This window comes from Rhinolophus ferrumequinum, chromosome 6 (assembly GCF_004115265.2).
Source record: "Rhinolophus ferrumequinum isolate MPI-CBG mRhiFer1 chromosome 6, mRhiFer1_v1.p, whole genome shotgun sequence".
NCBI lineage: Eukaryota > Metazoa > Chordata > Mammalia > Chiroptera > Rhinolophidae > Rhinolophus > Rhinolophus ferrumequinum.
The window spans coordinates 67,732,025-67,744,524 of NC_046289.1; the positions used below are offsets into that span (position 1 = coordinate 67,732,025).

Genomic DNA, 12,500 nt, shown 5'->3' on the forward strand with positions numbered 1-12,500 from the left:
CAGATTTGTGGAAATATAGATCAGACTGAGAAAATTTATTTTTGACACATTACAGCACTGATAGGCCTCTTTTTATGAAGAAGAGTATGTAACCAAAGAGAATTTATCAGCCATACTGCAGAGGGCTTTACTTGGGACTGATGTTAAATAATTTCATCATCAAGATGAATGACAGACAAGGATATATGACTGCTCAGTTTATGGGTAACAGAGGGAGGAGAAAAGCGGAAGGTGGAATTAAAAGAATAGAAGGGGTATCACAAATTTAACTCCTGAATCTAAATAAATGGTGTCTAGTGAAATTATAAGCCAAGTATAAAATAAATATGTACAAGTCCATATATATAAATATATATATGTGTGTGTGTGTGTGTGTGTATACGAGGTGTGATAAAAAATATGGTGAATGTTTAAATAAAAAAATTTATTACAGTAAAAGACACATTGCCATTAATCCCCCTCAAAATACTCCCCCTCAAGCCAGCCCGGTGGCTCGGGCGGTTAGAGCTCCGTGCTCCTAACTCTGAAGGCTGCCGGTTTGATTCCCACATGGGCCAGTGGGCTCTCAACCACAAGGTTGCCAGTTCAATAACTCGAGTCCCCCAAGGGATGGTGGGCAGCGCCCCCTGCAACTAAGATTGAACACAGCACCTTGAGCTGAGCTGCCACTGAGCTTCCAGATGGCTCAGTTGGTTGGAGCGCGTCCTCTCAACCACAAGGTTGCCAGTTCAATTCCTCGAGTCTCGCAAGGGATGGTGGGCTGCGCCCCCTGCAACTAGCAACGGCAACTGGACCTGGAGCTGAGGTGAGCCCTCCACAACTAAGACTGAAAGGACAACAACTTGACTTGGAAAAAAGTCCTGGAAGTACACACTGTTCCCCAATAAAATCCTGTTCCCCTCCCCCAATTAAAAAAAAAAAGCCAACTCATTAATCTTTCTGGAAATTAACCTACGGCTACAACAAAGGAAAGAACATAAAAAAAAAGGAATTAAATCTTAAAAATAAAACACACTCCCCCTCACTTCAAACACACTTATTCCATTGTTCTTGCCACTTTCTGATGCAGTTCTGGAAGTCCTCTTTCATGAGTGTCTTTAGTTGCGCTGTTGTGGCTGCTTTGATGTCCTGAATAGATTCAAAACATTTACCTTTCATGGACGTTTTGACTTTGGGGAAGGGCCAGAGATCGCACGGTGCCAGATCCAGTGAATAAGGTGGATGAGGACACACCGTAATGTTTTCATTTGACAGAAATTGCTGTACCAGAAGCGATATGTGACACAGAGCATTGTCATGATGAAAGATGAAGTAAAGACACTCATGAAAGAGGACTTCCAGAACTGCTTCAGAAAGTGTCAAGAACGATGGGATAAGTGTGTTTGAAGCGAGGAGGGGTATTTTTGAGGGGGATTAATGGTAACATGTCTTTTACTGTAATAAATGTTTTATTTAAATATTCACTGTATCTTTTGATCATACCTCATATATATGTATATATAAATATATACATATATACATACATAAATGATTGAATAAATGGATAAATAGAAGAGACAATAGTTCCTTATAGAAGTCCAAATAATATATCTAGATACTCCTCCTTCCAGGAGGTGGAGCTTAATCTTTCTCCCCAGTTAGAGTGTGGGCTAGATTTAGTGACTTGCTTCCAAAGAACAGAGTATGTTAATATCATGGACCCCCTGATATGATATGATGATAAGGAAACTTCACCTCTGTGGAATTCTTTTCCAAAACGTAAAATGCTGGCCTAATTGTAAGAAAAATATCAGATAAACCCAAATCGAGATACCTTATACAGAATACCTGATCAATATTTCTCAAAACCATCACTCATCAAAAACAAGGCAAGACTGAGTAACTGTCACACACCAGAGGAGACTTAGAAAACATGACCTTAAATGCAATGTGAGATTTTGGATTGGATCCTGGACCTGAAAAAGATCATTAATGGAAAAAGTGGTGAAATTCATATAAAGTCAGGAGGTTGGTTAATAATAATATACCAATTACTTGATAATTATTTGTCTTAGTGTTGACAAATGTACCACAGTAATATAAAATTATAACATTAGGGGCAACTAAAATTGACTGACAGGTATAGGAAGAACTCTGCATTATTTTTGCACCTTTTCTGTAAACCTAAAATTATCCCAATAAAAATTTTATTTAAAAATGTAAAAACTTTCTAGCGGACTTGCTGCACCCAGACATGACATCATGAGAAATTTAATCCCTCTGTTAACCATACAGAAAAACAACTCCTGTTGCTTTTGGAAGAGTGTTGGCTAAAAGAATTCCTGAAGTGTAAGATATAATTATGAGTAATTGTAGCAAAAAACAAAAAAAGTTGTAAGTTTCCATAGCATATACCTATCTATCTATCTATCTATCTATCTATCTATCTATCTATCTATCTATCTATCTATCTATATGTAGACAAACACATGCTGTTGTTTTGTTATTATGAGATAAAATAAATTAATAGAAGAATTCAGGACATTGCGTCCATCCTCCCATTCTATGTAGCTTTGATAAGACCATAATTAATTTCTCCCCATTCAGAGCATCATAAAAGTATTTCAAGAGGTTTCAGGATTTCCAAAATTATCAAAGAATTCGAAATTCAAGATTTTCAGAAAATTTGAAATTAAAGAAAATGAAGGGTAAATTAAGTCTTTCACATGTTTCAAGTAACTATTTATTGGAATACTACAACCCATCACTAAAAATCACTATCATTTGAGTACCAAGCAGCATGCTAGGTACTTTACAAAATCATCTTTAATCTATGTAACACTGAAAAGTAGATGTTGTTATCCAATTTTAAAGAAGAGCAAACTATGGTTTGTGAAGAAGTTACCCAAGGTGAAAGCTACTGTATTTCCCTGAAAATAAGACCTAGCCAGACAATCAGCTCTAATGCATCTTTTGGAGCAAAAATTAATATAAGACCAGGTATTATTAGAGCTGATTGTCCGGCTAGGTCTTATTTTCGGGGAAACAAGGTAGTATAGGATCAAACTGGGATTCCAACTCAGCAAGTAAAAATACATAGAAACTGTAAGAGATGAGATTTAAGTAGAAAGGAGACAACCTTCTGACATTAAGAGAGTTTAAGCACTTGGACATTATCTAAACAATGTTGTTCATTAAATAATGGAAAGAAGACTTTGAAATCAGAAGGCCTAGGTCTCTTTGCTCACTCATTGCTTGTGTTCATTCCTTTGTTCATTTCAGGCACATAATAAGGGTAAGCAGAAGAGCAGGTAGTCATGGGTGATCTGAGTTCAAGTTCCAGGTTTGCCCTTTCCAACTGTGTGACTAGGCTGGTCATTTATCCTGAAGTTCTGTTTATAATGTATAAAACTGGAAAGTAACATTTGCCTTATCTATCTTAAAGAGTTATTGTGTAAGTATGGGAGGAAAAAGGGAAGGGGATTAAGAAGCACAAACTTTCAGTTATAAGTCACAGGGATGTAATGTACAGCATAGTGAATAGAATCAATAATATCGTAATAACTATGCATGGTGACAGATACTGTAGTTACTAGACTTATGGTAGTGATCACTTTGTAAGGTATATAAATGTTTTAACAGTATGATGCACACCTGACACTAATATAATATTATATACCAACTATAATTCAAAGTTAAAAAATAAATTAAAAAGGATTTGTTGTATAGGTCAAATAAAACATATCAAAACGTTTTTAAACAATAAAGTTCTATTAAAATGTTTTGCGTGTTATCTGCAAAATTCCTTAATATCCTCTCAATCCTAGAGTCATAAGTAAATGGTAGATACATTATCAACAAAATAATGTAATTCAAGTCGACTAATACTTATAGATGTGGGACCAGGGGATGAACCAAGACAAAGAACACAGTCCACCCAAAATCATTCTGTATTAGTTACCTGTCTTCTTAGACTGAAAGATAGACACGAGAACTTGGAGGTTAGGTGGCTTAGTGAAGAGATAAATTTACCTACCTACAATATTTAGTTTTCGCAAGAAGAATTTGGTAATCCCTATAAAAATACAAAGGTTAGCTTGGGTACAGTGACATAACAGATCAACCATGATCCAAAAGATCAAGGCATGGGCCCTTGAAGCAGAAGTTATCTGCCAGCAACAAAGGAGATCTAGTCAAAATGTTGCATTATATGTCCTTGCAAAGCAAAAGAAAGTTGCTCACGTTGTCTGTATTTTATCTGACTAATGAATAAATACTATTCATATTTTCCAAGAATGTTGTTCATCGAGTTTCTCAAGCAAAATATTTACTCTAAAAAAAGTCACTTACAAAACAAAAGAGGATTTTAAAAACACAATTACCTCTGTCTTACCTATATTAGCATCCTTTCATGAATTAGGAGAACGTGGAATTCCTAAATTCTCAAACCATGACGTAATATTGGTTTTATTGATTCTCTGTACAATTTGTAGGAGTACCCAATCATTATTTTGACAGTTTTATCATAAGGTAATAGACTTCCTTTTAGATAATTGCAGTTACCACATTCAATTTCAATCTTCCATAGGATTTTTTCCTAGATACAGCTTTACTGTCAGTCCTAGATCACATTACTTTCTTTTTACAGCTATACACACAAAGCATTTTAGGCATTACACCTAATTATGTCAGCACAATAACAATTTAAAAGCTCATCATTAAGAAGTAAAGGTTAAACACTTATATGTTAAGACTCCTTTTTATAAAGACATATAGTGCTATATGACATAAGTAAATGAATTATACAAGCACATAAAAGTCTGAGAGTTACACAAAAATAAAATCTCATTTTGGATAAACTCAGGAATTTGATGAGTTTGTATCTGGGCAATAACTTTTGTGAACTACACTGTTGATTTACAAGTGTTCTGAATCACGAAAATTATTCAACTATACAAATTTCACAACATACAGTTGTGTGACAAAATAATTTTTTTCCTAAGGAGGCAGTTTAGCATAATCGTCAAAGCATGGGCTAGAATCATATTGTGCTTACTTACTGATGGACCTGGGGCAAGTCACTTAAGATCTTTGTGCCTTGGTTTCCTCATCCATAAATGGGTATATTAATACCACTTGTCTCATAAAGTTGTTCTGAGGATTAAATGTCCAAGTCTGCAAAGCCCTTAGAAAGTATGCTTTCTAAGGCATATACTATATGCTATATAAATCACAGATACTATTATTTTAGCTTACTTGAATTCCCGTAAGCAGCTATAATTAAATAAAGACATAAGGAAGGGTCCAACCTGAAAGGTGATCTAAACCAGTGGATGAGGAGGCAGAAGGACAATGGAAACCAAGAGACGAGCTACTGATGGAATGAGGGAGTGTGGGGCATTCAGACTCCAGACGGAAAAGCAAATTTGAAGTTCAGAAGTTCTTTGTTGAAAGAATGTATTAGGCTGAAAGGAACTCTAAACATTAAGGCCGAAATTGGTATCCAAGGCTTAAAACTAAATGGGAGAAAACAGCACAGGAGTCAACACAGATCTACACAAGAGGCACAACAATTAAGAACAGCTTTCTGACAACGGTGCAGTCTCTTATTAGGTGTGTATGTGTGTGTGCGGGGGAGGGAGAAAGGGTTGGCATGGATGGCGTTAGATAATGACCAGTAGATGGTAGAAGAGAGAAACTGCAAAGCAGCCAGGCTTAGTGGCAACTGAGCTGGTAAAGCCCCTGAAGATACAAGCCATGATAATTCTCAATGTAGTTCATTTTGTCATTTGGGGAGAAGAAAAATCACTTGATTTTCCACTCCATAATTTCCATATTCCTCTTCATAATTATAAAACTACTAGAGAAATGACTTGGCATTTTGATAGGCTGAGGCAAAAAATTCTGTCCCTTGCCACCAGTAAATTTACCTGATTTCAAAATATGTAAAATAAGTAGTTCTGTAATTAAAAGGGAGAAACTATGCAATACAATTTGACATCCGAATGAGCTACTTCTCTCAAACAAAAAAAGTGTTTCTCATAAGTGATTGTGTTTCTAAAGGAGAAAAACAAATCAACGTGGTTCTACAATAAATATTCTAGAATGACAAAAAATGCCAATAATCAATATCTCATATCAGACTACAAAATAAGAAAGACTGACCAACAAAATGTTGGTCAATCTATGCAAATAAAAGTATTTGTTTTAAGTTCTAAGATGATTCAATTTTATGGTAGCTTTTTAAAATCATTTTCCTTAAACAAACAAAACAATTACATGAAATCAGGACTATACCAGAAAATTTAGCATATATAAGCAGTATACATATATGAACCAATTTGTACTTCCAGGTCCTTCTTGAGACACAAGTTCCTGTGGGGGTGGTGGGGATTATTTCTGTCAAAATCAAGCAGCAACTTGTCATCAGTTCTTGATCTCTCATCTCTTAGGTTGTGAATTAATCCTGCAATACCTTCGGTCCTTCCCCAACTACGCTCTCATCATCGTACCCCTCTACCTCTAACAACCTGTTCACTGATCAGTTTGCCTTTATATCTTAAAATTTTACTCACAAGTTGTTGAGAAAAATGTAAGAAGAGACACATTATTCAGTAAAAAGTTTTCTCTGGTTAGCAGGATATATATAAGTTCAATAAGATATCGACATTAATAGTCAAAGTCAATTATTTTTTAATTTCAATAACCATCCTCTGTTTGTTCCCATGATCATGGAGAATAGAGCGTACATCACGTGCCACTGACTACACTGTATATAAAGCATAGCTGGAATCTACTTTCCAATTCTGAGCTGTTTGAATGACAAAAGCTTTCAGTAGTATAATCATTATCGTTAATATTTATCATGCAATGAATGTGCCTCTGTACTTCTTTTCCAAACTAGTGAAAATAAGTCATTTTCTCATTCCTCCAGTTCTAAAAAGCAAATCTATAAATAGATACAAGAAAATAACCTACCCATCGATACAACTTTTATTAACAAAAGCAGAAGGTCCAAAATAAACTCAAATTCCTATCCCTGGAATGTTACCTGGATTGTTACCTCTAGACCAGCAAGCTCCAAAGGAAAGAATGGGACAGATACAACAGTGCTTTCAAGAAATGGAAAACGTCAATATGGTGTAGAAACTTGAAAAGTTCTTCTCATTAAGACTTTTAAAAATGTTTTAAAACTATAGAAAAGGCTGAAAGCACCCATGTGCAAGGAAGTAATATTTGACATTAAATAACTTTGTAATCAATACACGAGAGGTTTGCAAAGAGCTGGAAACATTCCCCTCTGTACTACAGTAGAGATGCTCCATCCATTCAATCCCTCGCAATGAGGCCCTTACTCCTGGAATATGCATTATGTCCCTCAAATCCACTTTACTACCATTTAGGGGGCAAAAAAAATTTAGGGTAACATGCAAATGTAAATTCAAGCACCGAAACTTTAAGGATTAATTACTTGAATAATTAAGACTCAAATGAGGGCTCACATATAGAATGGGGAGTCCCTCCTCGCATTTCAAGTGTCTTGGAAAGAACATTCCATGTATAGATGACTCAAATCTACATCATGCTTTTCAGAAGGAGCTCCAAATTTCCAACTTTACAGAAGCATTCTGTAAGATGTGTTCTGGAATCTCAATTTGGGAGCCCAACAGATTCATCCTCCTCTCACTTCCTCATCCCTAGTATCCAGTAAATTGCTATGTCCCATAAGCATTATTTTCTCTATCACTTCCACTGCAAATCCTAATTCAGACCTGTTTTAAATATTCTAAGAATAATGTAATAGCTCATTAATTATTCTTTCTCACTAGACTCAGTATCTCCTCATTTCAATCCATTCCATATAGTGTTGCAATATTATCCTTAACCTTGGTCCTTAACTGTTATCACAAGACTCAACTCTGCGTCACGGTACATTATAAAGTGTACTGAAAGTTATTTATTACTAAGTAAATTTGTGCTTTTTTTAAAATAAATGAAAGTTGATTTAGCTACTTTTTAAATAATATTACTCATCTTCAACTGTTTTCCAATATGCTTTCTTGAGTGAGAGAAGGAGTGGAATTATAGAAAAGGGCTAGGAATTATATAGAATCTTGGTTACGCCTAGGCAAATGGTACCTTTCACATCTGTGTTGTTGGAAAGCACTGCTATTTAGAACCATCAATGGCTTCCCACTGCCTTCAAATTTAAATATAAATTCCTAAGTCTGGAATTCAGTATCTTCTATCATAGGATCATAACTGAATCTGCCCAACTTCAATTCCTGCCATGACTGTACACATAGGCTTTAGGTTAGCGACTCTGGACTGTTCTTAGGCAGACTGCATATTTTCCCATTTTCCTTCCTTAGTTCACACAATTCTCAGTCTTAAATTGTCTTTCCCCTACAGCCATACTATCCCAGTCCATTAAGCCACTTCTAATTCTACAAACCAGAATGCATCTTTCCACCAACTCCTTCCAGCATGTTTTACCTCCAAAAACACGTACGGAAAGATAATTTTTATGTACGTGCTTCACATATCCCACTAAGCTGTGACTTCTTTGATGGAAAAGCCATGAGTTTTAGTCCTGTTTCCATCTACTGCATGACCTAATGTAGTGTTCAGGACAGTCAGCAACTCAAATAGCTCTTGACAAACTGCAGAAGAATAAAAAACACGAATTCCAAAGGAATCAATATTCCAGCATTGTTAGTGAGGGACTACTCAAAGTCTAATCAGATTCAAACACCTACTGGATGCTTTCTCACACTTTCTTCTATTAAATCTAGAGTATTAAAGATGATTGTGCTATGTACTGATGGTTTAGCACACTGCCAAAAGCGCCAAATCAGTATGTTTCAAAACTGAAGTTAAGGTCATTCAAAAAATAAGAACAAAAATGAGTAATCCCATTGGATAAAACATAATTGCTCTTGGCGGGGGATTACAGACATGTTAGGTAGTAAAGCACATACTCTTAAAAAAATAGAGTAAACTGGTATTCTACAAAACATTAATCTTCATTGCAAATTTCATTCAACTGTACTGTTCGTTTCAAAAGAATATTAGTATTCACAGTGGGCTATCCCAAAGCTAGGCAGAATATACTGATACATGGAAGAAAGAAAAAAAAAAGTTATATAAAATCTTTAGGACGTAAACAAAACCACCAGTTTTTAATATGGATAGAGGTATATTTCCCAATGGCTCTTCGGAAATTTTAATCTGCCTTACATTCAAACTCAAGGACAGTCAATATTTATAATTTATAATTAATTTAATTTATAATTTGGCTATAATACTAGCTTCTCTATTAATAGGAGCTCTTACAAGTTATAGATGATTGATTTTCATGAAAGAACTGTGAACGTTTAGATAATCTTCTACCATGTAATGATATTTCCAGTTTCACATCTACTGCAGTTCGGAAAATCTTCATTAACAGAGTTATCTATAATAAGATTCTTAGTAGAAGGTCACATTTCTTAGTGCGACACTCATTCCTTCATTCACTCACTCACATACATATTTAATACTTGAGACTTAACAGGCAGTGGGATGTTTGCTAGAATTGGGGAGCACCGAACAAAAACACACACAAAAAACACAAAATCTCTAGCCTTCTTGTAAAAGTTCAGATGGGAAGGGGAGATCCCAGGGTCGATTAGAAAACATGGAAGTAAAATTCCGGCTTCGTCAGCGACTCAGTAGTCTGTAACTGGTCATCACTTCCCAGTTACACTCTCTGTTGGCGCAATTAGAGAACATGACATAAAACAGGAAAAAATATATTTTGGTACTTAAAGGGTTTGCTCAAAATATAAGGACTTTCTCTTTTAAGAAAACAGACTCAAGTGTAATATACCTACTGCTCATAACTCACCACAATGCTGTGGGCCATATCCTACACTAGGACGAAAGAGTGCTGAGGCGGGCCGGGTCAATCACTTGAACTAATGGCATCATAGTCAAGTGCTCTTCCTCTCCTGTGTTTGCCCAAGTCTGTAATATGACATGAAAATCTGCAGCCCTATTCTGACAGTATTTCCATGCAATAAAAGGAGCTTTATGAGAAGCTGCAAGCCTTGAATTCGAGCACGGCCATTCACAACCATGCCCTTTACTACCACTTCCATTCATAATTTCTTGGAGTCTCAGTTTCCCAACATATAAATTGGCCTCCTAGGCCTCACTAACCTCACTGGGTTATTTTGAGGTCATAAAAAAACCACAGAAACGCTAACCATTCTCCCTCAGAATGTCCCAACTTCAGATTCCATTCAGATTTCATGAGGAAATGAAAATGGCACAATGTGACTACACTTCCCTATACTGTCTAATTTGGGAGGAAGAAAAATAACTCAATTCTATTGAACAGACTTAATTTGGAATCGGGGCTGTGGGGTCAGCTTTATGTATGATAATTACAGGCCCATGGCCAATTCACTTATCCTCTCTGAAACTCAAGTCTCTGTAATGCCTATCCTATCACTATGTTAGTTTTTTGTGATGGTAAGAAACAGGTCAACATAAAACTATTCTAAAAGACTTATTTAACCAGGGATAATACCAAAGGCGGTACGACAAAAATTGTTTGTTATGAAGTTTCTTTCTAACTACTGAGACATTGCACAAAATCTATACATCATACTCTAAAAATTACCCCATAGAAATTCCCACAGTACTCCTTAAGAGTAGATACTATTAAAGTATATATTACTGAAATCACATGGCTTATGTGTCCCATGCTATTAGCTATACCTTTTTATAGAAAGAAAAACAATTTAAAACTGAGTATTGATCTAGTGAAAGTAATAGTACATACATAGTACGCTCCACTTCCAAAGGAATCGGATTTTTCCCCCAATTTCTAATTTTAAAAGGAAAAAATTAAAAATACAAACCAAGACTGACTGAGACTTGCAGCTCATTAAAGCTGAGGTGATTTCCCCTATATAGAATTCTATTGATCTCCATAGTCCACACGAGACAAAAAGTGTGGTCAGGGAGGGGGATGATGGATGCCTCTGCCAATAGCACTGAACAAACCTGTTAGCTAATTGCTACCAAAGACAATTATCCCCGCATTGTTTCATAATGGAAACACATTACAAAACTCTAATATACACACAGGGAAATTTGATGATTTGACTGCGGAGCCATGTGCATTGAATTTCATTGCCAAAGGCCAGCCAGGTCTGCTGAGAAGGGGAAGAAAGTGTCAGAATATAAGCCACAGTATCTTAAAGCTCTTCACGTTAAAGAGAGAGAGAGAGAGAGAGAGAGAGAGAGAGAGAGAGAGAGAGAGAGAGAGAGAGAGAGAGAGAGAGAGAGAGAGAGAAAGGGGGTTGGGGGATGAGAAAGACAAAGAAAGGAAGACAACCAAGCATCATCAGCAAATTGAATGAATTCTATAATCTGGCAGTAATTTTAACATTTTCTGTTACTTTTTACAAATAATAAACCTCTAATAACGGTTTGTCATATAAACAAAAAGATTTTAGAAATCATTTTTTGTCCAAAAGAATATTTCAATAGCTTTTTTGATTGGCAGTCAGGCTCCTGGCAAGTATAGAGTTAAATAGGTGGCTTCACAATAGCCTGGTATAATGATTAAAAATAACATCAAATATCTGTCATGATTTTACTTAAAGGGGAAAAAAAACCCTGACTTTATAACAACTCACAGTAAAACAGCCATTAACCCAACCAATTATAAGAGAAAAAGCCTCGAAATATAGTTATTTGATTATACATAATCATAGTGTAATTCAAGCATACAATATTTACATTTGCCTCCTTTCCAAGAAGCCACATTCTTGAAATACCCTTTCCTTGATATGTTTCTAAATATGCTCATGTCCTTCTCCAGTGTATTCATGCAAGACATTTAATCCTAGCATTGGAATTATAGGAATTCTGATATACAGTACACATCAAAATTGTATTCAGCACTATTTAACTCCACTGTATAAAATGGTGCAAAATAAAAAGAAAAATGTACCGAAGATGTGCTAGTGTTATAAAGATAAATTAATGGCTACAAAATTTATGATCAACCTATTAACTTCATAATTCACAAGTCAATGAATTCTGTTTTACTGTGTTTGATACTGCTCTATATAGGCCAGTCTACCTGCTTCAGCCTATGCTGACTACTATTTTGACAAGACCTGGATAGCAGTAGGTCCAAAGCAATCAGAAGGTTGACTTTGACAAATGGCGGTGCTGCGGTGAAGTTGAAAATAACACACATCCACTTTAATCTCTTTCTTGATTAAATCGAAACCATACCATTCTGACATCATGTGATTTGCTCATGAAGCATCACTGCAGGTTACTTTAGAGGCTACATCTATTGAAATGATATTGAATTTTTAGGGGAAGTACTTAATTCATTCAAATGAAACCTTCACAAGGTAACTGGGCCACCAGTCACTGATAACTGCAGATTCAAATAAAATCAAAGGAGAAATTCCTGATAAAAAATTAAAAAATAAAATCCTACATGTACT

The 12,500-nt window shown here is 35.6% G+C and overlaps 1 protein-coding gene across 6 annotated transcripts in view; it reads right to left on the reverse strand.

Moving 5' to 3' along the window:
• The window catches only part of CDIN1 (CDAN1 interacting nuclease 1), a 221,473-nt gene that overhangs the window by 139,368 nt on the left and 69,605 nt on the right, over positions 1-12,500 (reverse strand). The window lies entirely within an intron of this gene.